This window comes from Grus americana, chromosome 2 (assembly GCF_028858705.1).
Source record: "Grus americana isolate bGruAme1 chromosome 2, bGruAme1.mat, whole genome shotgun sequence".
NCBI lineage: Eukaryota > Metazoa > Chordata > Aves > Gruiformes > Gruidae > Grus > Grus americana.
Window position 1 is genome coordinate 8916354 of NC_072853.1, and position 25814 is coordinate 8942167.

General features: G+C 44.2%; 1 protein-coding gene across 1 annotated transcript in view; it reads left to right on the forward strand.

Moving 5' to 3' along the window:
• The first annotated feature begins 23251 nt into the window (after positions 1 to 23251).
• NDRG1 (N-myc downstream regulated 1) overlaps positions 23252 to 25814 on the forward strand; it is a 40219-nt gene continuing 37656 nt past the window's right edge. The window contains exon 1 of the mRNA XM_054814084.1: positions 23252 to 23382. The gene's annotated coding sequence lies outside the window, so the exon portion shown is untranslated. The remainder of the gene's footprint in view (positions 23383 to 25814) is intronic.

Genomic DNA, 25814 nt, shown 5'->3' on the forward strand with positions numbered 1-25814 from the left:
CTACACCTTATTTTTAATGCATTTTTCTCCCCCTGTTCTGTCCTCTCCCTCCCAAACCTCTGTTCCTACTTTTCCAGAGAAAAGCAATCACTCACATCTTGAATTAAAAAAGATATGTTTCTAATTCTGGTATATTCACCTTGCTCATTGCCAAAAGTCATTATGCAAATCATGGAGAAGTTGGAGGTTCAGAGGGAAAAGCAAAAAACAATGTTGATGTTACAGGAATCCTTTATGACAGGAAGGGGAAGTAAACCTACAGTGTGCTACCAGCTCTCAAGACTGGCAGAGAAAATGGCATGAACATTCATCTCTGCTCTCAGATATTTCCTCAGGAATGCTTGAAAAGAAAATTATACAGGACAGTGCCATGGGCATGTTCCTTGTATTCACACTGGGCTGGGAAATGGACTCCAAACTGCAATGGGAGAGGAGTGGGGAGTCTTTATGCCTTGTGGTTCTCCTTCCTGAATCACTTTGGCCACAAGGATACAAAAGGCTTTGTTTTACCCAAAAGAGGAGGAGGGGGAAATCTTTGAAAAAGGCAAGTTTAAGCCAACTATGCTAGTTTTAGTACCCAGTGCAATGCACAATGCAGGGCTTTGTGCAGACTCCAAGGAGAAGGACATATATATGTATTTAAATGGGAACTGAAAAATGCTCTGTCAACTAGCCAGGAGCTGGGATTTTTAGGGATCAGTTTCCTGAGTGAGTGTAATGGCATGAGAACAGTTAGCAATGATTCAGATCAACATGCTGACCAAAGCTCTCTGGAAGAGAGGCTTACCCTGGACAGATGATCTATAGAGTAGATCTCTTTGTGAAGTGTGTTTGGATAATGAAAGCACAAGCAGGAAAGGATCTTTTTTAGGTTTTGTTTCTCCTGGAAACACTCCCTTGTAGATGTCCATCTAGTTAGACATCCTTCTGGGATGAGCTTGTATCAGTAGTTACCCCTTCCAGCTGCTTATCACTGCCAATTTACTGGACGAGCCACTTGTGGGACTGTTGTTTATTTTCCTCATGGAAAACCAGATGGATTACTTTCATTGTTCAGCTAGTTGGTCTGAGCTGATTTTCATCAGCAGCTGACTGGAAGTGTGCTCCCATAAATTGCCCTGCCTGTAGGGTGGTTGGCAATCACCAACAGCCAGAATAGCAGGGTAAAGAAGGTGAGGACAGCGGAGTCGAGCAGGAAGATCTCAAAAAGATGTAAACCCACCAGCCAAAGCCTAGAAACCCTATATTCCCTCACTTGACTCCAGCACGGTAGCTCCCTAGAGCCCAGTGCGCCAAGCTGTGAACCATGAGCCTTGATAATTGCCACAGCAAGCGGAGAGAGATTCTGGGATCTAGATACTAGGGAGGTAGAGGAACACCCCAATTTCAGCTTGGGACAAAGTGGAAAGAAAGATGGGATACACAGGCAGAAACTGTCTTCTACAGTTCCGTAACTCTTCTGCACAATTCTTGCTTGCATCAGCAGCACTGATACGTCATGAATAATGGTAGGCATCTTTTATATGGGAACACCTTTTGTATAGAACATCCCATGCCTGTCTGGAAGTATCCTAAAATAAGTGACAGACACTTCTGAATGGGCCACTGCTCCAGTAGTCCTCTTGAAGATGGGTCGTGGTACAGCCAAGAGCAAAAGATGCCTGGGTCCAGAAGGACAGCCCGTTCAGAGCAGTCATCTGGCTCTCAGGAGAAGGCTCCTCATAGTCAGCAGACAGTAATAACTCCTTTTCTCTTCTGCTTCAGGCATATAAATCCAGAGTAGGACAGCAGTGCAGAAAACCCATGCACCTCATGTTTCCTGTTGGGTAGGCAGTCCTTGTTCTGCATGTTTGGATCATGTTTATGCACTGTTTAGGGAATCTTTTCTCTGGATTTCATAGTCAGGACTGTGTATGTGAAGCCTAGGGCTTGGCATTCCTGAGGTCTAGCCAATGTCTGGCCACAGGTCCTCTGAGAGCGGTTTGTTTTGTTGCAGGGTCATCCCTCACTGCATGATGAAGTGTGCTTCTACTGCCTTGTGCTCAACACTGGAGTTTCTAGACACTGGTCCTACCATGGAGCATCATGTTTTCGATGGGGAAAACACTGGGATTCAACTAAAAGTAGAGCATATCTCAGTGGGTGATTACAGTCATTTACTTTCCACAGTATTTCTGCTGTGCATACAGCAGTCCTTGTCCCTGTGCAGCTGAAACATTAAACAGGCTAATGAACCACTCCCGGCCTTTCCTTACATGTAGGCACCCCTGTGCACCACCTCTCCCAGCAGTTAACCATTGTCAGGGAGAATTGGCTCCTTCGCAGAGTGCCCAGCAGAAGGGAGGCCAATCTCTTCCCAGTGTGGCTGAATGAAAGAACCTGTTCCTTACCATCTTTGTAGCAGCAGGGTGTGTGCATATCAGAAAGAGATAAACTAAGCTGGCAGAAACTGTCTTCCATCATTTCATAACTCTCCCATGCAATTCAGCTTGCTTGCAACCATCACCACTTCAGTCATGCCACCAGATTGCCACAGGAGCTGAACAAGAACATCTCCTTCCATGTGCTGCCCACCTCAGGAATGGGCTTGGCTCCTTTGCATTGCATGGAGCAGTGACAGAGTTTGTAGAAGGAAAGCACTGAGGCCACCGATCCACCTGAGTGCCAGTGGTGTCCCCCACCTTGTCTTTACACCAACAAATGCTGACTCCTCTGGGCCAGAGTGCCATTGCACTACTTACTTAGTAGCTACACCACCAGCTAAGGTACCCATGGGAAATAGTATTCTTAAACCCTCTGTCAGCTGCTCTTCCTGCCCAGGCTAACATATTGCCTGTTAAACTGTCTTGAAGCAAAGCTGAGAAAAACGTGTGTTCTGCACGTGTATCTAGCAAATAAGAAGGAAAAAAAAATAAAAATCTCTAAGTTCCATCTTCTCCCCTGTGCCTGTGGAAATCTGTCCCTGACTTCCATTAAGTTTCTCACAAATATTTGCAAATCAGAAGGTCAGTCCTCTGAGATTTTGTGGTCACCCGGTTTGAGTAACTTGAGGAGCTAACATCAGATCTGTAGCCCTTGTTAACCTAGCATATAAGGAAGGCCTCTATGAGGTTAACTCCAAAATTTTTGCTTAGATGCTTTCCATAATTTTGAATTTATGCTTGAATGGAAATTTTAGGCTGTTTTTACAAGGCTGTGCACCTCAAAGGTGTGTACACACAAAGCCCACACTACCTGCCTGCCTTTGCTTCACTTTTGGACAACCTTCTTCCTTGCATCCCTCTTAGACAACCTTCTGTGGCTGATAGCAGATGGACAAGCTAGTTGATAGGATTTATCTTTCTGCCTTTAAAATGCTACAGTTTCAGTGAAAAGTAGCCCAGGCAACCAACTGTATCATCCCATGGGGCTGTATTTACACCATTAAACACTTATCCACTGTAGCAAGTGATCCTTGCTTCCTATCACAAGGTCCACCAGGGTGGTGATTTTATAATATGAAGCTGAGGGCACATCCCTAGGGGAAACCACAAGAGCCTGAGGGTTCAAAGACAGCAAGGATGATGGTAAAGGCAATGCAAGGCATCTGGTTTGGTCTCACCCTCACTGCCAGTGGGGAAGGCTACCTGGGGGAGGTGTCACCCACACCATGCCGGCTTTTTGTCTCGGGCAGAGCTGGTTAGATTGGTCCATGACAGATCCTGGGAGAGAAGAAGTGTTTTTGCTGTGTGGGCAGTCAGAGGTTCATTGCCTCAGTTGCTTCCCTGGATGGTTTGTATTTAACAGGACAGACGTAACCCCAGAGCACAGGTGGAGATCAAACTGTGCAGAGTCTATTCTACAGTCCTCTCTCTCAGGGACAGAGAAGACGCAATCCCTGGTTTTTGAACGAGGCTCTCTTGCTTAAAGTAATCACCCCTCGTGGTTTTTAGATGCAGAAACCAAGTGCTATGTTACAAAAAAGCCCACCCTGTTGAAGATGCCTTTCACCAAAAGCTTTTCCTTTCCTCCCTCTTCTGCAGCTGGTTGACAGAAGGCCTTAGAGATTAGCTACGTTCCTGTGAGCTATTTATACTGAAATATTTTGTGTTGAAAGATGTAAGCCCTTTGTTTCCTCTGTATGTACACAGTGATCCCTGCGGGCAAGCAAATCCTGCTTTGTTTTGGATCAGATACACTGTGAATTACTGTTGTAAAATGCCCGGAGTGCACTTTTATGAGTCAGTCTCACCTTTATGCTTCCACATGTCACCAAGCACTCTCAGATGTCTGTGCAGCTTTCCAGTTCCAGATTACCCTAGTTAAAACAAGTCTAATCCTCACTTGGGATGATGTTTCCAAAACATTTTCTCCAAAACAATATTTCTTGATAATTTTTCCAGGCAGAGAAAGCATTTAGCTCCCTGGTTGAGCAAGATAAGAAAACCCTCCAGTAACATGATTGGCCAATTTGGCTGGCTGATGTGTTGGATTAGGCAATTCTTATATGTAATGAATCCCTCATATCCTAAATTAAATGCATGGGGCCATACAATATTCTCTGCTCCTGTGAATGGAGAAGGACTATGCTTCCACACATCCCAGGTGAGAGGATCTAAAAAGGAAACATGGAAATGACAATGGTACGAAAACCCAGGCAGGCAAACATATGCATAGATTTCACCTTAGACATCCCTCCCCCTCCTCCCTGCCTGTAGCAGAATAGCTCATCTGCTGGAGTATATGGTCAGGCCTGTGATGCAACCTCACAGAGGGATCCTGGCGCAAGTGCCCAGGTAGGGATTTTTCTGTATGTCTCTGCATTGTGGAGATCACCTGCAAAGATGGGGATCTGAACAACCAGCCAGCTCCATACCAAGCCAGCTTGATAGGACTTGAGACCCTCTGACCAAAACTCTCATGGGCTTTTCAGCCCCATAAGCAAGGACTCTGCCATAGGGAAAAATCCAGAAGTGTGAAGTCTGAATATTGGGTTTGGAAGAGAAGTCAGATGACAAGACAACATGGCCTTCCTTGTCTCCAAGCCAGAACGCTTCTCATCCTCCCCTCAACTCTGTGCTGAATCTGACAAAACCAGAGGCAATGGGCACAAACTGAAAGAAAGGAGAATTCAACTGACCATCATGAAACACTTTTTTACTGTGAGGGTGACTGAGCACTGGCAGAGGTTGCCCAAAGAGGTGGTGGAATCTCCCTCCTTAGAGATATCAAAAAAACCACCTAGACATGGGCAACTGTCTCTAGATGGCCCTGCTTGAGTAGGGCATTGGGCCAGGTGACCTCCAGAGATCCCTTCCAGCCTTCACCATTATCTGTGATTCTGTGAATCCACTGGAAAGGTCCCTTCCCCTGCAGCCTCCCGCACGCTGTGTGGCAGCAGGGAAGCCCAACGTTAGCAGCAGCCCTCTGCTGCAGTCTCTAACAGGCAGTTTTATGTGACCCAGTATGACTCACTGGAGTTGCAGGTCAATGGCCAAATTCTTCTTTTTGTCACACCCATTTAGGCCTGTGGGCTTCAGTGAGTGGGAGGGTAATGGAACTGGTCCAGATACATTTTATTAAGCAAAAATGCATTTTAGTCCAAGCTGTTACAAAAGTGCTCAATAAACAAAGCACACTTTAATATGATGCCTTGAAAAGGTCACCCAAAACTTATCCCTTTGGGAAGAGAATTAATTTAAACAAGACTTGATTAAGGAATAATACCATCCTAAACGGGATTTTGCTTTTTCTTGGACAGTATAGGTGGCCATCAGTTGCTGAATCCTTCCTTGGTTGCACAATTTAGTGGTACAAACACAAAATGCTGTTATGTAGTGGGCACTATTATTTACACTGCTAATTCCCCTGAATTATGCTACGGTTTTATGTTAAGTGCTTCCACACTTCACTGGCACTATGTTTTTAAGAATTAAATGTGAAGGCCTGTCTCTTCACCTTAGCTTTGATTCGAGCATTTTATTTTCCATTACTTGCAAGTTAGTACCACACTTATTGGGCATGCTGCAACCTTAAAAGGCTTCTTCAGATCAACTCAAAACACCCTGAACATTCTTCCATGTTTTTATGATATCCTTTGGAGAACCTATAATGATTATTTTCCAGATTGAGACAGCAATACATACCAAATGCCCCTACCCCTCCCAAATAAAAATATCAACCAAACAAAAAACCTATCTATAAATGAAATTTCATTATATGGTCTTTATGAAACTTTTCCAAGGCCAACACATATGAAGAAGGATAGCAGATGAATCTCAGCCGCACTGTAATTTTATTCTGCTCTGTAAAGCAAGAGTGCTGTAGGAAGAAATGTCACTATCATTACACATGTTGCTGCAAATTAACAAAAGTTAATTCTAACCAATAGGTTTGTTGTAATTGATTCTTTTCACACAGAACTGTTCTAGGGTATTGCTGATTTTTTTGAACCAAACATATTTATGGAGAGTAAAACAAAAGATATTTGTGATTAGCAATTTTTATTTTACTAAGGGGAACATTCACACTCTAGATTTCTGATTTCTATTACCAAAGTGAAATCCTCCACTTTTAAAGATAATAAAACATCTAGCTGCATTTATACAGAACCTAGACAACAACTCCACATTTTTTCTCTGCTATTTCTGTGGCTTCTTCCTACCTCATGTGCTGCGTAGTCTGCTCAGTCTACCAGCCCGGACTGCTGGGATTGTGCCTGGCATTAAACATTTAACAGAGACCTTTTGTTGCTAACCGCATGGTTATGACAAATGGCAGATTGTTAAAGCAGGATCTGTGTTATCAAAAGTCAATCAAGAGTGTGCCAAAAACTCTGGCTCCTTGTGCAGAATTCATATGTGGAATTGGAGAAAAAGACAACTCTCAAACATCTGCCAAATAAAAACCAAAAAAAAGGTTTTGCGTGCACACAGACATGTGCAACTGGAACCAGCAAGCATGTCACCAAGTGTGTTCTTGTTTACTTGCTTTTGGTAGAAAAAGAGGCAACCTTTAAAAGTTGACCCCAGTGAGATGAGCCCTGAGGACTTATGGAAGGTGAGTGTCCTATCTCCCTTTAACAAGGTGGAAGAGTAGAAGAGGAACAAATCCAAGGAAGTCAGTTGAACATGGAAAGCTACTGGAACAAATTATGAAATGGCCTGTGAGCACTTGGAAGATAATACAGTGCTAAGAAACAGCCAGCATGGTTTTGTCAAGAGTAAAGCATGTTAAGAGAATTTAGTTTCTTTTACATGGTAGCTCATTGTATAGGGTTTGCATGGCAAGGTTTTGGCAGCGGCGGGGCTGCAGGGGTGGCTTCTGTGAGAAGATGCCAGAAGCTGCCTCTCGTGTCTGACAGAGCCAATGCCGGCTGACTCCAAGATGGACCTGCTGCTGGCCAAGGCCGAGCCCATCAGTGATGGTGGTAGCGCCTCTGGGGTAACAGAGTTAAGCAGGGGAAAAAAACTGTTGTGCAACTGCAGCTGGAGAGAGGAGTGAGAATATGTGAGAGGAACAAGTCTGCAGACACCAAGGTCAGTGCAGAAGGAGGGGGAGGAGGTGCTCCAGGTGCCAGAGCAGAGATTCCCCTGCAGCCCATGGAGAAGACCATGGTGAAGCAGGCTGTCCCCCTGCAGCCCGTGAGGTTGATGGTGGAACAGATATCCACTCGCAGCCCATGTAAGACCCCACACCAGAGCAAGTAGATGTGCTCTGAAGAAAGCTGCATCCCCTGAAGAGCCCATGTTGGAGCAGGCTCCTGGTAGGAGCTGTGGCCCAGGGAGAGGAGCCCACGCAGGAGCAGGTTTCCTGGCAGGATCTGTGGCCTGTGGGGGACCCACATTGGAGCAGGTCATGAAGAACTGTGTCCTGCAGCTGGGACCCCACACTAGAGCAGGGGAAGAGCGTAAGGAGAAAGGAGCAGCAGAGAACATGTGATGGACTGACTGCAACCCCATTCCCCTGTGCTGCTCGAGGGGGAGGAGGTAGAGGACTCAGGAGTGAAGTTGAGCCTGGGAAGAAAGGAGGATGGGGGGAAGGCATTTTTAGTTTTGCTTTTATTTCTCACTGTCCTAACCTGTTACTAACTGGCAATAAATTAAATTAATCTTCCCCAAGTCGAGTCTGTTTTGCCCATGTCCATAACTGGTGAGTGATCTCCCTGTTTTTATCTCAGCCCATGAGCTTTCCATCTCATTTTCTCCCCCTGTCCTGTTAAAAATGGGGAGTGAAAGAGCAGCTCGGTGGGCATCTGGTGGCCAGGCAAGGTCAACTCACTACACTTATCCAGCTGATGACAGGGAAGCGACTGAAAGTTTATTGCATTTGTAATAAAACTTTGGGTAAGACTTCACTATAACATTCTCATCAGGAAAGCAGGGAGGCATGGTCTAGACAAACCTACTATGAAGTAACCACAATATTCAGTGGCGTGACTCAGAGCCGGGCACAATAATTGCTACCCAGCAAGGATGGCACATCAAATACCCCCTCTCAGTTAGTGATTTATATCACTGCAAAACAGAAATCCAGCTTACAGAGCAACTGTCATCAACCTGTGCAGGCAGGTTCAACACTCAAAATGATCTCATTAAACAGAAAGAACAGCCTGAATTAATTAATTTATTGCACACTTAGATAGGAGAAATCATAGCCCGAATAGGAAAAGAAGAGAAGCTCACAAGGCAGCAATAGTGTAGAATTGGATCTACAAACTGAATATGAAAAAAGTATGATACTTGGGCAACTAAGCAAATGCCACCCTAGGACATATCAGCAGGAGAACTCTCAGTCAGACACAGGAGGTAAACTTTGCTACTCATTTAGCCCTCCTTGAGTTACAAATCTATAGAGATACCCTTCAGCACCTCTGAATTCCAGAGTTCGGTGCCAGCTTTGGATACTGCTGTTAAAAAGATGTAAAGAAAGCAGAGAGACTTGAGTGAAGAACTGTGAACATGGCAAGCACTTAAGGAAACAAGATTTATGAGGAAATCTTTTAAAAATAAAGGCTTTTTTTGCTTTTCAAAAGACTAAAAGGGCAAGATAACCAGTAGAAATGTCACAGAAACACACAGAGAATGAAAGCCCCAAAACTGCTAGCCCTCCTGTACATGGAAATGTTATCAAGTGTTACATATTAAAAGGAAAATTTGTTCTCCAAGTTCCCTCAGTCTATGATAAGAAAGAATTAACAGGAAAGAAAAATAGAAAATAACATCTTAGTAATGTATCTCAGAAGACATTACCTAGAGAACCCCAAACTCTATTGCTGAAGGATTTTAAAACAGAATAAAAAAAAAAACCTTGATAAGGGATGGCTACATTTACTTGATCCTTTTTCCAAAGAGGCAGACAGATTCCCATTTTGAGTCCGCTTCAACTCTAATTTTCTATAATTTGATATGAAAACACAAGTTCTGTTCTTTCCACTAGAAGCTGCTTGGCAGCCTTCTCATTTTAAGGGGAAAAAAAAGGAATATTTGGAAAATGCTGAGAATTTATTGCCAACTCTGGTTTCCTGTCAATAGAGTTTCTTACTCAAAGCCTTAAGACTAATAGCCTGTTTTTTCAAATGTATACAGTAAGTCAGTACTTCCAGTAGTATTTTCATCTAGTATTTTTTTAATCCCTTTTTATGCAGCAGTGCAGTGCTTTAGGTACATCTTTTTTGAAGTCTTGTGCTGTTTATATGGTTACAAATTCAAGAAACTGCCTGAGCTTCTCTAATCCTCTTTCTATAGGAAGCTGGCTGAAAACCTTTCTTCCAGTCTCTTGCAGGGTCACATCCCCTGTTTTCCAGGATATCAGCACCTCCCTTCTCCATGTTCTCCTGTGATGGTTACGCCATCCTTCTTCTACAAATAGTTGCACCATCAGTAAATTGGGGACAAAGCAATAAACAGAAAAAAGACATGTTCAGCTTCCAGAGTTACTTGGTTTGTCTACTTTGTACAGAGATATACGCCCATCTTAAGCCCCAAGCCCTTGTCAGCTGAGCTACCTGCTTCCTCAGTGGAGTCTCCTAGACTTAAAACCATCTTAAATGCAGCTTAAACGTTCTCAAAACCAGCAGCTATCCCTTGCGTTTATCCTTAAAGTGAGAAACAGTCTGAAGAACACAAAGCTGACTTTTACGTCAGCTACCACGCCCCCACTTTTTTTTTTTAAATTTTCTTCCTGCTACTACATCCCTCCATCTTATGATCAAGAAAACAGGATATCTGTCCTCATTCAAAATAAAAAAAATGATTGAACAAAGTACCTGATACAATGTTCAAGTTCTCCTCCTAACTGTAGGCACCTCAAATCTTTGGTCAATCATTCAGGCTAGGAGAAATATGTTGTTCCTTTTCCACTTTTATAAGCAAACCTCCTGTATTAAGGAACTGATTTAAGTATTTAAACAGAAACACATACAATGACAACAATGAATCATTATTGTTATTTAACTGCAGGAAGGACTTTGGGTGTCACAGCATGAGCAAACGTTTATCAGAAAAAGGTGTATTAAATTAGTGGCTAATCCTAACCTTAAATATTTAGCAGATCTGCAGATTCACTACCGCGCCTCTGTGCCCTGGCTCAGTGTTTCTGCAGTACCAGGGAACGTACTAACTGAGGCCCCTTAAGATTATTCCAGGGAGGTTTGATACTTTGCCAGGAAAACTCTTGAGTACATAGCTGCTGGATGTTGGCAATGGGCATGCAGACAATGTGGCTCTAAAAATGTCTAGTTCAGTACACTGCAGCTGCTGGAAAAAAAGGACACTTCCCCTTTTGGTGAAGAAAGTTCTGTTTTGACAAACTTCTAAGAAGAGGCACTGGCAGCTGCTGACCCCAGGACACTTTTGGTACCAGCAGCTATCATGAGCCACGTTGTTCGGGGGTTTTTCCCCTTTGGGCTTTTAGTGTGCTCTTGGCTCTGCGTGATCATCCAGACAGCGAGTACCAGTTACTCTGCAACACTGACAGTGGCTGGTCCCCAACAGCCAGACACTCCTTTGAAGCCACTTGGATATAGGTGAGTCTCCATTTTCTGCAACACCTTCCCTAGACAAGCAATTCTGATAAGCTACTCTTGCAAATTTGCATGAAAGATGGTCCAAGCCAAAGATGTGGATTGTCTCATCTAGAAAAAGTGCTGAAGGATTTAACTTCACCTTGAGGCTGGTTTCCAGCAGCCAAGGTTACAAATCTTGTGTTTTGGGGGTAGAATCTCCTAGATTCCTCCATCACCTGATCGGTTAGCACACAAGCTTGTCATTACACAAGCTCTTGCCTGAGCTTATAAAGAGGTGGTGGATCAGAACTGTGTGGGCCTCCTGCAGGTAGCCCAGGAATCCTTGGGACCCTTCCTGGAAAATCATCACACTCGCAGAAGGAAGAGCTGAGGTCTGGCTTTCATGTCTGCATCTGGAGCTGTTGGCTCGACCAAGACTGGGGTTAAGCTAAAAACACTGACTTGATGAAAGGTCAATAAATAATGGGTCTCAGGCAGCTCAAGTCTGTTTTCAGCCTTTGTCTTGAGCTTCTAATAGTGACAGACAGAAAGGACCCAGTGAAACTCCTTTCACCATTGAAAATAAACTGCTGTAAAGCAGCTCCACAGCTGCCCGGGGCGGGGGTAGGATCTGTCCCTTCTCCCAGCCTGCATCAAATGCCACAGATGATAGAACATGAGATTAAATTTGGCTCCTGTGGGCTTTTGTATCTTGGAAATAATGACAGTGATAACCCAGTAGGAAGAATCAGATATGCCAATCTCTTTGTAGACAAAGAATCTAGTTAAAAGTTTTTGAATTTGTCTATGCTACATAATACTATTTTTTAAAGCATGTTCCCCTATTTACTGTAATTCACAGTTTTAAATACTGCTACAGAGTCTGATGCTCTTCACAATGTGTTAACTACTTGTGGTCAAGGCTTCCTTTCTGAGTTAAGAATTTCCTTCAGGATTTATTTAAGCTTCTAGCAAGATGGCTTTGAAGTTCTGTCCAAACATGGTTTGAGATAACACATTTGAAAATTGACCATAAAAATTGCAACAGATTTTTGTCCTCTTTTAAATTCTGATAATTTTTAAAGAGCTGCTTCTGAAATGAAAATAACCTATGATGCGTGGGACAAACAAAGCAATAAATGCATTCCAGTAGGGAAAGCACGCTAAACAGGAAATCTTACATTCAGCAACAAATGTTCTTCATGTCATCCGTTCCCAGTTTGCTCAGGGTCTTTTTGAGCTGGAGGGACACAAAGTGTTGCACAGGCAGTCTCTTCAGATATAGGGACTCAGAGCTCAAAATGGCTGGTTTCAATACATTCATACTATTCTCCCAGAGTGAAGTCGGTATTAGTCATCCTGCTCAAATCTCTGACCTCGTGGCTCAGATGTGTTTGTCACCAAAGGTGAGGCAATCCAGTGAAAGCTTCATGATACAGGGTGCTGTTTTCTGGTGGTTAGACTCCTCCTTTCTGCAAGGCTCCTCAGCACCACAGACCACATGTAGGTGGATTACTACATTCAGGCCTTTCTACAAAGTGTATCTACGTGCACTTAAAATCTACTCATCCCACAATATTAATATTTGTGTTAGCTCCAATACTTGTAATTAGTAATAACCTTGAAGTATTCAAGACAAACTCTGGCCTTGATCCCCTATCTAGAAGATGATAGGGAATGTCTTCACCATTTCAGTAATGAGCATTTTTGCCAAAAACTGTCTCTCGAGATTAATTTGTAGTAAACTGTAGCAAAGCAGGGTTCCTAACCTTAGCTCTACCCAGCAATAAAATACCAATGCTAATGAATAATAATTAGCTATGTTTGTAAAGCTTTGCTACACGCTATTAAACACCTGTGGCCTTGCATCCATAGATGTTGTATCTCAGTGCTGGGTGATGAAAAGCTGAATTAAATCGTCAATTATGCTGGCAGGCACTTACAGAGTTCAATGAGGTAATGGGGCTAAACACAACCTTGCTGCCCAGGCCTTCTGAAAAGCTGCTTTTTCAATTTGATACTGCTGGCGATCAGCACGCTGGGCTGAGGATACAGGAAGCTGCAGCAGTAAGTGTGCACATGTATTTCACTACAAACTGTGGGAGCTCATGCCCACAGAGCTGTGATCACTGCTGGGCATTACTAGCTATGTATTATACTGTGTAGTAAAGAGAAATGTGATATAACCGAGTACTGTATCTTCTATCAAGGTTATCTTAGGATAGAAACTAGAAGGACTTATAGAATCATAGAATGGTTTGGGTTGGAAGGGACCTCAAAGATCATCTAGTTCCAACCCCCCCTGCCATCAGCAGGCACACCCTCCACTAGACCACGTTGCCCAAAGCCCCATCCAACCTGGCCTTGAACACTTCCAGGGATGGGGCCTCCACAACCTCTCTGGGCAACCTGTTCCAGTGCCTCACCACCCTCACAGTCAAGAATTTCTTCCTTATGTCTAATCTAAATCTACCTTCCTTCACCTTAAAGCCATTGCCCCTTGTCCTGTCACTCCATGCCCTTGTAAACAGTCCCTCTCCAGCTTTCCTGTAGGCCCCTTCAGGTAGCGGAAGGCTGCTATAACATGTCCCTGGAGCCTTCTCTTCTCCAGGCTGAACAATCCCAACTCTCTCAGCCTGTCCTCATAGGAGAGGTGCTCCAGCCCTCTCATCAACTGATCAACTGTATCTCAATGTGCAATTTGCACTACATGTAATGACAGCAGACTGTTGCCTCTTACTCATTCTGGCATTCACCACAAGCCCTAGATCCCGTTCCATCAGGTCTCAGCTGTTCAGTTCCCACCCTGTGCTGATGCATGGGGTCATTCCACCCCAGGCACAAAACTCTGCACTTCTCCCTCCTGGATTTCAGAAAGTTCTTGCTGGCACAATTCTCATGTTTCTCAAAGTCCTTCTGGGTTAAAGCTTTGCCACTTGTTATATCAATCATTTTCCCTCACTGAGCATCATCTTGAATTTGCTGCAGGGTGCACACCCCTCGTCTCATCATCCAAATCATTGATGAAGACATTGAACAATACCAGACCACTGTGACACTCCACTTGTTACTGGCATTCCGCTGGATATTAAGCCATTGATTATTACACATTCTCACCCTGGCAGTACAGCCATTTTTCAAGCCACACTCATGCATCCCATACTTTCTCAACTTGAAAATAAGAATACTGTGGGTGACGATGTCAAAAATGTTACCAGAGATGATGTATATTGTAATCACCACTGTCTCTCCACTCAGATAGCCAGTCTTTTCATCAGCAGTCCTTTTCCAGTTGTCAGGAATCTCCACTAATTGTCATGTTTTGCAGATGATAGACATCAACCTGGCAATCACTCATCTCCACTGGTTTCACTAGCTGGATGATTCCTACAGCAAAGAGCCTCTCTCCTTTTCACCTTAGGCTGAGGAAAGCTTTCTTGGAGGTATGATTTGGATCGCAGTTGGTCTCTCTCTACTCTATCCTGTGGTATCTTGAGAACTTCATTTTCCTTTTGCTTTTTCTTTTTGTTAAAAATACAATAGTTATGTTTTCTTTATGGTAATACCTTCGAATTTGTTAAAAAGCTTTCAGAGTTGCTCTTGAGTTAACTGAAAACTGTTTAACACATCAAAAATTTCAGCTGCTGTGAGAAATAAGGCTTCCTTTTGGCACCCAAATTCAGGCAGATAGAAGCTGAAATGTTGCTGAAATTTCTCAGTGTTTTCCACCTACCCAGAGGCTGCCAGCAGAGGTGGTGCCTCACCTACTGCAACTGTTCATCAGAGAGAAGTTTTTGAGAAGCATTCAGGGCTTGAGATGTTTGCAGGCACTGTCCTCTGTTCAGTGTCTAACTCCAGTTGGATGCATGTGATGATAAAACCTACAGAGGAGCCTGCTCAGTTCCTCTGGATATGTGTAGGCTAAAAGGGGACAGGGTGTGAGCTCGACACCCAGACCCTTGGCTGCTCACACACTTAATTGCTATTTTTCTCCCTGGCTCTGGTCTGGCCTCTTCCCAGGAGCTGTCACCAGGCAGTATGGAGAAGATCATGCTCCATCCTACGCAGCCCGCCAAGGCTGTCCCACCAGGCTCTGCATCCTCCTGCACGCTCATACAGCCCCATGCATACCCTAGGGTATGCAACACATCCCTTCAGCTTCATGCCATAAAAACATCACTCTTGTGAGTTGCAACACCTCCCTTAGATTATTTCAGAGCCTTTGAACTCAAAAACACATTAAAAACAAACAAACAAAAAGATCATGTCTTAGGACCACAGGGACACCACTTGTAGCACAGGAGAGCCAGGACCAAGTGCCATACAACGTGTGTGGGGTCAGTCTGCTGCAGAGGGCTACTCCTAAGACATGAAGGAGCTGAGCTGAGCCACACCACTTAGTAGGGTTTTGGCCATTTTATACGTAGCAGTACGGACACAGCATCTGTTTGAGATGCAGCTTGTACAGGCCAAAACTTAACACCAAAGTGGGATTTTTTTTGTGACTCATTTGATTTGCTAATCTGAAACAGATTTACTGTGTCTTGTTAAATAGGGAACAGCCTTTAAAGCTATTAAATGGATGAATTTCTCATTCGGCACTGGCTGTTTGATTCTGAGCAACTTTTTTGAGATGGCTGGTAAAAAGAGCGCGTTGAGTTTTGCTGCAGGAGCTGCAATCAGTTTACCTATTGCTCTCTCCTCCCGTCCTTACTCCCTCTGTTACTTCATCTTAGGGCAACACACACAATCTTTGTCAAATGATGCCTAAAGCAACCCCTTAACCAGACTGCAATCAAAAATTGCTGTTTGTGTCCTCTCTCCTCTGTGGCACCCTCTTCTTTAAAACTTCTGTGAGAAGTGAGCCAACCTCTGTCTTCTCTGCCTGAACACAAGAAGACTCCTGAGGTATTTGTTTCATAAATGTTTGTATTTTATGTCCAGGAGCCCAAGACCATGAACGTGGGCCCAGGCCTGTTGGTGTGGTCAGCTCTGAGTACACGGTGCCAACCAGCAAAATCACTTTGTGCTTCTTTGACTGTGGGTTCAAAGCTGTAAGAGCAGCATTTATAACAAAAAACTTTAGAAAACAGCTGTAGCCATCTAACAGATCACAAGTGATACAGGTCATTTAGGGCCTTGCAGAACCAGACTTTCTCTTAGTTAATTGCTTGGCTGTGTTATTGCTATGTAAATGTGTGCTCAGGACAAAAGGACATATACTTTTAAGTGCGTTTTCAGGCAGAGGGCACATGTCATTACTACGTTAGGAAGATTAGACAACGATCAGGCCATTTACCAGCTCTTCGTTATCAGACTTAAGTGAGGACACAGTTCTGACTTGTACTTGCTTAGGTGTTCCATGAACCGATAGGCATCAGCCAGCCTGTTTTGCTTGAATTCAAGTCATCTCAGCCCTGGTAGGTTCAAAAGTTCAGTTGAGATGTGAGTTGGATGTTCCTTCAGAAGCTGTGAAAAAGGGAGTGGGAAGGATTCTGGTACACACACATGTATTTGTGCCTATATATTTGTGTGTACAGCAACGCCTCGGCCAGACTGAGTGGGAGGAAGAGGTGAGGGGGGCAGAATTACTTTCCAGATTTCTAGCTAGCAAAGAAGTTTCTTTAAAAATATAATAACTAAAGATGGGAACTAAAGGGAGAGAGGGGAGCACTTGTACTTCAGTTTTGGAGTAATTTTTCTCAGCCAAATAATGACCACAGAGAATCAAAAAGATGTCAAATTGCATTTGGTGCCTTCTGCCCTGGTCAGTACAGGAGTGGCAGCATGTTGGCTGATGTGACCAGCACCAAACTGTTTGGAATCAGGAGGTTTTCTGGTGGCTTCCAAGTCTTGTTATCTCTTGCTTCAAATGGCCTAATTTATCAGAGCACATATGTATACCCAGCACCTCCCTGGTCACACCTTTCTGCTAATGAGCAAACTGCTGCAAAGTCTGTTTTTCATAAATGACTTAAAGTCTCCTTCACACTTCTTGTGCAGCCCTCAAATGATTCTCTTTGAATGTCCCTAACGCTCTGCCTCTAGAGTGGATGTGAGCAAGGTTTTCCTTGTAATGCTCAACTATATAGAATCCCCATTTTCTAGCATGTGAAAGCAGCTTTTATGAAAAGACTTTTACAACCTAAAAGTACTTCTTTAAATTTGTCATTGAATTTCCAGAGAGGATAGCAGTTGCAACTAATGGCCAGGTTCTCCTCACTCAGAGAATGAGGATGGAGAGTCCTGGTACCCCAAAGCATTGGCCAGGCAGATTGAGGAAGGATTACAGATGCAAGAAGTTGTAGATGACCAACTGTGGGCATAAGTTGGGCTCTGTTAAATTCTCTACTCAGCCAATGCTTCAGAAATAGAATTAGCGACCTGCGTAGCTTGTCTTCTTGGAGGTAATTTTGGGAAGAAAAGTAAAGATGCTACTTCAAGAAGGGCAAATGGCAAAGGGTAGTAGTTAATGCTGAAGGCAGTACTTTCTCACTGGTTTAGCCAGAAGAAACCCTTTCTGATAAATACAAAATTTCTTGTTGGGAATGGGGAGCTTGGAGAAGGTCGCTTACCTCAGAGAGAGTTGAGAAAAATCCCCCTTCATTTACAACTTTGCAGCATTTCATTTCTTCTGCTTCTCATAGCTGTGTAGGGTTACAGCACTGCTTCTAGCTCACAGTTAAAACAGGTGTCTGTACGTCTTTGCCTGTTCATAGTTGGCCATGAAAAGAATCAATATAAATCAAGAAAAAAATAATCTCTCATGCCAGCTCAGTAAAGCTACACCTGTAAGGGAACATACTGTGTTTATCTGTATGTTTAACATAGATCCCTAAAGAAACAAGCTCTATGCGCTTGTACATACAAGTGTGTACACGTGTGTTTAACAGGTGGACAGGTCTGAAGAGCGCAATATTCCTCCAGCAGGCCTAAGTAACCTTGTGCAAGGAGCTATCAGGTACCTATAAACCCAATTCTTTGATCTCCCAGCAGCCCCAGAGAGCCTTCTGTTTAGCCCATTGGGCAAACAAGAGTAGCTGGTCACCACTCACGTCCTGCTGGGGCCATCAGCAAGCACAGGGCTCTGCATGGGCCACGGGGCACAGTGCTCTACTGCTTCTTCTGCCCAGTGGTAAGCAGGTGACAAAGAAGTGAAACACAAAGAACTCATCTGAGTAGACAACTTGAGATGACATCAGGACAGAATATTAGCAGCAGTGCATTACACTCCGATTGTAGTGAATGTGCAAGCTGAATTCACCCAAATCTCTTTAGTCTGAAACGTGGGTACCACCGGGATCTTTAAAACCCCTGTTGGGTTGCCACCAAATCAGGAAGCACTTTACCACTTGGTGTGCATGAAACTGCTGCCATCCTGGGAAGAGGAGTTGCCCTAGATCCTAACTGAAACCCAAGTTGGGATTTCTTCCCTTTCGTCTTAACCTGTGCAAGTTTCAGAGAGTCCCTGATGGCTTAACCTTTGTATAAAAGATATTTGTATAAAAAATATAGCTTTGAAAATGGGAGGTCTCTTCATGAGTTCTTGGTGTGAGAGACAGGTTTTAATCTAGAAATTGCAATTTGAACCTTTTCTGCTTGGAGGAGGAGTGGAAGTATGCAGCAAGTCCCAATTCCCCTTCCAGCTGTAGCAGGGATATGAAACTATCTCTCCACCTTCACAATGACGTCTGTGAGCTGCAGAACAAAATTCTTCCTTTTTCATGTCTGGCTTGACAAATTTTCATTATTTTTACAGAATGCATTAGCTCCAAGAGGAGAAATTGCAAGCAAAATGTTGTGCAATGGTATATAACCACCCTGTAGATTGTGGTTAAGACTTTTTCCTGGTAAGCAGAAGAGCTGTGCTCAAACACAACTGAGTAAGCATGGTATCTGAAACCAAGTCCCTCAGATGCCTGCATTATCTGTGCATTACGGACTGTGAGGCAGTACTGGAGAAAGCACTCACTGACCATAGGTATTCATCTCTTAGAGACAACTCACAGTCAAAAACCTTATGTGGAAATAAACATAAATTCTATTTTAGACCTTGTCTCTCTTGGCTTTTTCTCTTGGCCAGCCTTAATATTTACCACTCATCATGTTGACTTCTCAGAAATCCAGTTCTTAGGCACTTAGTTGTCCACATGCATTGGACCGAAAGCCTGAGTGGTGAACGTAGGGCTGGGCAGCCCCGTCACTTCACAGCTAAGTTCTGCTGTGAATTTAGCTCGTAGATCCCAACTAACAGAACTTTCTGCAAAAATGTTCCCTTTGGTAAAACATTACACCAAAAACCTCCCGAAGGGACTTACCTTTTCAAAGCAAAACAAACAAACAAAAAAAATCCACTCCATTCATCATATGAACTTACAGATAAGACCTGGTCTTCTGAAACATATTAAAAAAATGTACTTCCTTTGCAAATGGCAGGAAGTTCATATTACAGGACCAACTGAATGACTCACCCCACATCTATGCTTTTGCTGAACCAGATAAACTGCCAAAAAGCAGTTCCCAAACTGGAAGTAAGTACTTATGTGGGGATATGAATAATATCAGGCAAATCTCTGACAAGGGCATGTGAATCTGCAATCCATGGTGTTATTTATTTATATTTTTTATTGAGGTCAGTGCCCTTGGTTCAAAGCTGCATTGGATAATTTTTGGAAGGACAACCGATCCGTATGGCTACATGTCAGCATCATCAAGGGATCCAAAGGCAACAACAAAAGGCTGTAGTAGAATAAAATTCCCAGTGGATGGGGTGTGATATTTGGTGGGTCACACAGGGAATTCTTTTGACATGAACCAGCAAGCATCAAGTATATTTTTCATAAAACATGTAGCTTAATCCAAAATTATCCCTTCTGTATTGTTAGCAAGAACAAGGGAACACCCAGTTACTTTTGCAGTGACTAATAATATTACCACTGCATGAACTTAAACAGTGTGCAGAGATCTTTCTAAAGAAATGCACAATATTATTTGTAAAAAAATAATGCTGTCCTCTTAGTTTATTCAACTTTTTTTCTTCTGTCCTGCTGTGGCAAAACCACTGAAATTTCCTGTGTTAATGCTGGCTGGCATGGCAAGAAATATAATGTCAAAGGAAAGAATAGTCTCATAATTAAAATCTGTTTCCATAGCATTGATATAGATGGAATTGCTACCCTTCAGTGGACTTTGGATCATGTCTCTAGTCTGGTGGTTCTTCATTTGCATCACCCTCTTTCCCCTGGAGCCTTGTAAGCATTGATTAGTTAATGGCTTTAAAGTGCTATTTAAATACTGAAATATTATTACTGCCAGGTATTAGAACACATAGGCAGGTTTCTGCTCAGCACATACAATTAGTCTTTCTCTAGCATGGACGTATGCCATTTCCCTTCTTTGTGCAAATGTGTCTTTGTGTGTGCGTTACCTATGATAACCCAATTTAGTAAAACAAAATAAAAAAGTAAATCAAGGCCTTGTTTACTTTAGCCTTAAAAATCTTGGGGACCTATGCCATGATCTCAAGTGAAAGCCATAGACAGCGCTGGAGAGGGTCGGTGCTTTCAGATTAGTTTGAACAATCCGCTCACTGGTACAGAAATGGACATCTATGGCTGGGCAGCCACCCCCTATAGAGATGCTCTTCTGAAAAGGACAAGTGCACACCAGCTGCAGAAAGCTGGCTTATTAAATAAAATAATATTTACAGTAGGAGCACTCATTAGGTTTTCAGTGGGCCCATGTGGGTGGCAGCTTGTCTTGTCTCCCTAGCACAGTGGTTCCTAAAGTATGCACGTCTGTACACGTACAGATACTGGTACATGAGCCACTCAGCGGCTATGGGAATGCGGTGTGAGCAGTCGTGCAGCCCAGCACAGGGTGAAAACTCACTGAGGCTGTGGCTGTTGCATTGTCAGTTATGCCACACCGGCACATTAAGCCTTGAAATCCCTGTTTTCCCTACCTGTCTTCTAAGTAGACTTTTTCAAGCAGAGGGGAACGATGTTCCCCAAGCTTTCAGCTGTGCTCCTTTCTGGCACACGGCAGGATTTGGCTCCCTGAGTACAAACTTTAGCAATTACATCTTGACATAGTAAAATACTTCCTAACTTGGATTTTTGGAATGACTTCATTTTCTTTTGCAATCCACCAATCACCCTGAAAAGACACTGTAAATCACCATGTTATTCTCAGTCATAACTAGCAAAAATAGCTGGGAAGAGTGCTTGAGCTAGGGAAGGCTCAGTTTGGATGCACACATTCCCAGGCTTTCCTGCTCACGTGGACTGGCAGCTACTGACTCCTGGGGGCTTCTACCTGCGTGTCTCCAACATTTTTGAGGATCCAAGACTTCATGTGATCTACATGACAAACAAACTGCAAAGGTCAAAGCAAAAGAAAACACTTCATTCCAGTTCTCCAGTTCATTCCAGACTCAGTACTTGCTTTTACTGCAGAAGTCTGCATTTACTGCACAGGGAACAGTTCATTCCATTTGAATCTCTGGAGCTTTCAGCCCCTTCCCCAAAAAGCAGCCAAGCACAGCAGACTGAAAAACACTGCTTGAGGATGGGCCAAACCACACAGTTCAGACACTGACCCAGATCTGTTTTCTGAAGGACTGAATGTTTCTGAGCTAGGATTTTGTTTCATGACCAGATGAAGGAAGGATTAATCCATTGGAAAATTTGTCAAGCCCATGTTCTTGTTCTAGCAGTTGCACTTGTTCCATAACTTCGGTACACTGAGCTAGACAGATCTTCCATAACAAACAGAGCAAGCCAGTGATTTGATGACATAATTTTGAAGATATGACTTCAAAATAGGCTCAGTTGCAAGTTAAATTATTTGTGACAGTTGCAGTGGTTTTCTGGCCTCACAGTTTAAAATGAGTATGAAAAAGGTTAGACCTTTTATGATTCAAAAAAACAAAGAAAGCAGCACTCACAGAGCAGCGCTGCCTTAGAATGACAAAAATTTCTCGTGCTGTTTTAGAAATACTTTTCGTCCTTGCAGACATTAACTAATCAAAGGTAAGACAACATGATAAGAAATGTCCTTTATTCTACACTTAGTAATACTTCAGAGTTCCTGCTGCACAATATAGTCTCCTGTGGTGAAAAAGCAACCAGACTTCCAGGCTTATTTTTCCAACAGCAGCACTTTCTGACTTAGGTGCAGAAGCTGGGTTAGGAGGAGAGAAGCTAATATGCATTTGAACAGCAGCTTTTATAGACTGGACTTAATAAGCTTACTATTGTATAGCTGAGAAAACAGAGGCAGAGTTTAACAGAGTTTCAGACTTTCAGGAATTTCTGAGTTCCTCTTCAGGCCGCTGCATAAGGGAGAATGATAACATGCTGTGGGTTTCATTAGTTTGTGTCATTGTAACCTGCCATAAAAGTGAGGTTGTTAAGTGAAATCACACACATGGGGTAAGCGTGCTTTACAGAAGAGCCACAGAAAAAGCAGCTCAGGCTGTCACAGTTTAACCACCCCTGAGCGGGTGGCTACACGCAGAACTGTGTATATAGAGATATTCTTTACTCAGCAGGGTAGGGCCTCTTTTTGGAATAAACGATTAGCTGCGCTTCTTGCCAAAGAGCTGTTCGCCGGGAAACTTATGCAGCACTTGCAGCACCCGCTGCACCCTCTGAACTTTGTTGGAAATGTGTGAAGGCATTCTTTTCTTTCTCCTGCAATTAGAGTTCCTTCCTAGTGGTCACGTCGGTGTATGAGCATAAGATTTTGCAATTCAGGATCTGGTAAATAGACTGATTTTTATATAGTAGGGCATATTTATCTACACAATTTTGACCACCTATGCCAGGAGCTGGCTGTCGCGGTCCTTTGCCCAGCCCTTCCCAAGACTGCCTCTGGTTTTGGTCTCTTTTGGCAAACCCCTTGCACACACTCGCCTCTCCTCACCACATTGTGTGAAACCCCTTCTTCTCGGCACGGTGACGCTTCGGAAAGCCGGGAGGCAGGTCTCATCCGTTCACTGCTCCCAAAGCTGGCCCGGGATGGGGATGCCGGAGGCGAGCCTCCTCCGGGCAGGGCTGCGGGACCTGGAGGAAGGGGGGACCTGGGCTTGCGGCTCTGCGCCGGCGTTCCCCGCTTAAATTTAGGGACCCTGTGCGGACTGGGCAACCGGGGCGTAGCCGCTGCAAACGTCTGCGGGCTACGGGGGGGAGCCCTGGGGCTCGGGGAAGGGCGGGCGGAGCCCCGGAACGGGTGGCGGCCCGCCCCGTGCTCCCGTCGGGGAGGAGGTGGCAGCGGCGGCGCGGGCAGCACCGCCCGGCGGGCGGGGCGCGGGCTATAAATCCCCAGCGGCGGGCGGTCGGCGGTTGGAGCGCGGCGGCAGCGGCAGAGGAGGAGGGAGAGCGGTACTGCAGCAGGTAAGGAATGGTCCCTCTGTCCGCTTCCTTGCTTACTCACCTACCTGCCTACCCACCCACCCACCTGCCTACCCATCTAGCAGGTCTGACTACCTACCCATCTGGCTACGTACTCATCCATGCACCTACCTGTGCATCCATCCACCCACTCACCCACCGCTGTTGGCCTTGCATCCCCTTTGAGGGTGCATCCTTGCATCACCCTCCTCCTTTCTCTTTTTCTTGTAAGTAAATCCTTTTTCCCTTTCCCCCCTCTTTCCAAGGAGGGATTTGCTGGCTGCTGGTGGAGTGGGTGGCTCTTAGAAGGGTGGTGGCTGTGTGCTGGCAGGAGGGAGTAGCGGATGGGGTGCCCCAAGCTGTACCCTGGCCCTTCTCAGTGGTGAGGGTGGCTGTTGGGTACTGCTGTCATGGTTTGGGCTCCCGTGGCAGCAGTGAACTGGGCTGGGCTGGAAAACAGCTGTGAAATGAAGGCACATACTTCTTCTACAGAAGTTGACTACTGGCGCTTGTTGCTTGTGTCTCCCTGCTCTCACAGCTCTGTGTTGGATATGGAGCAGAGGACAGACTTGACTGTTGTCCAGCCTTTACTAGTCAGTTGTTTCAGTGTTGTTATTGTCCTCCTATGTGATGAGAGGTGCAGTTTGCTGTCTGTACTTCCAGGCACTGCTCAGGTTCAGAGCACTTCATGGGAGTGTTTGCAATGGAGACACAGCTGTGTGCTGAGTCTGATGAAATAAGTGATTTCAGTTCTGCTAGGGAGGATGTTTTGGTTAACGCTTTCCACTGTTATGGTTTTCCTATGAAAAGCTTGCAAACTGGCATTGCTTGCTGTTTTATGAGGCCACAGTGCCTGATTTTGTACCCTACCCTACCCCCAGAACAGGACTCCCTTTAGGCTTCAGATAGAAGTATTTACCAACTACGTTATTTGGATGTTTTTCTCCTCAGTTGCCTGTTTAAACAGGAACTGTTTTTTGAATGTAGAAAATGCAGTTGTGTCATAGAAGAGGTCAAAGACAACCTGAAGCTTTTTGACCAGATTCTCTGTAAGGTGTTGCACTGTTTTGACTTCCTCTGGCTTTTTGTCAACTTTTTTATTGTATGTCCAAGTGTGTCAAAGATAACACAGCTGCTGAAAAACCCACTGCTCAGGGCAAGCAATGGAAATAGCCTGTAAACAGGAGCTATCAAATGCTTTGGGCAAACACGTGAGAAGCCTGCTTTGCTGTTTTTAGTCTTGGCTGTTACGGGCATAACTTACATCAAAACTTCGGCCACTGGCGTTTAGCTAGTGCACTTTGAATGTGGCTCTGGGAACATGTGTTTTAAAACTTTGTACTCTTTTAACCACAGCCTAATGTCGTTTGACATAGAATGGCTGTGTTTTTAACGCAAGTACTTGGGTAAACAGCAGGCAGCTAATGCTGTACGATGTCCTGTGCCCAGCAAGAATTTAATGACTGTGGATGAAACGGTAAAACTCAGGAGTAGGTGCAGCAACAATGACGTTTTCCTTAAAGGTTTGTACAGTTTCCTGATAAGCTCTGTGCCCTTCATGAAGAATAATGCATGAATGTGTTCAGGAGGAACTAGTGTGTGTTTTGACATGGAAAATACAGATGCAGTGAAAACAGGTTTTAATGTAGTAATGAGGGGCTACTTAAGTTTCTGTAACTAATATTTTTCAGTATAAACTGATCAGATGCCATGGCATAAGGGTTTAGGGAACTGGAGACCACAACATCTGAATCTGAGCTCCGTGTGCTGCAGTTCAGCAGATACCTGAATGGGCTGGATTTCAACTCTGAAATGAAAATTTCTACGATCGGTGGACTGAGATGAACTCATCCCCTTGAGAATGGGCACTCTGCAAAGTGTCTGGCCTTGAACCAGGCTGAGGGAAAGGGGTCTAGAAGGTCTTGACAAGCTGGGGTTTTCATTTCTTTCCGTTAAGAAAAAGGGTCTGTGTACTGATTCCCTACAATCATTGGCCATTTTACCCAAGGTGACAGCAGGATAGAGATGTCATAGCTGTCCACAGAATTTGGCAGTAGCCAAAGAAGTTACACCCGCTGCTGAGGGAGCACCGCCACATGCGCCTGCCTGTGTTTGGGAACCAGCGTCCACACCACCAAAAACCAGACTCCCCTGCACAATGGCTTTTTTGTTCCTGCCGAAATAAAAAGGAATGCTAAAACCGTGACACATCATCTGGGTAGATTGTATGAATGCTCAGTAAAAACAGCAGGATTCCCCAATTTTCTTTACTCCAGTGGGAGATATTCTGCTCTTTGAATATTCTTTTTTTGCACTATGACAGTTACATGGGGCGATCACAGTGCATGATCGGAAGCACTTTGGCGTGGGAGTCTGGTTCCTAAAAACACTTACAAGGTAGTTGAGTAATTTGCTCTTGTAGCTCAGGTGGGATT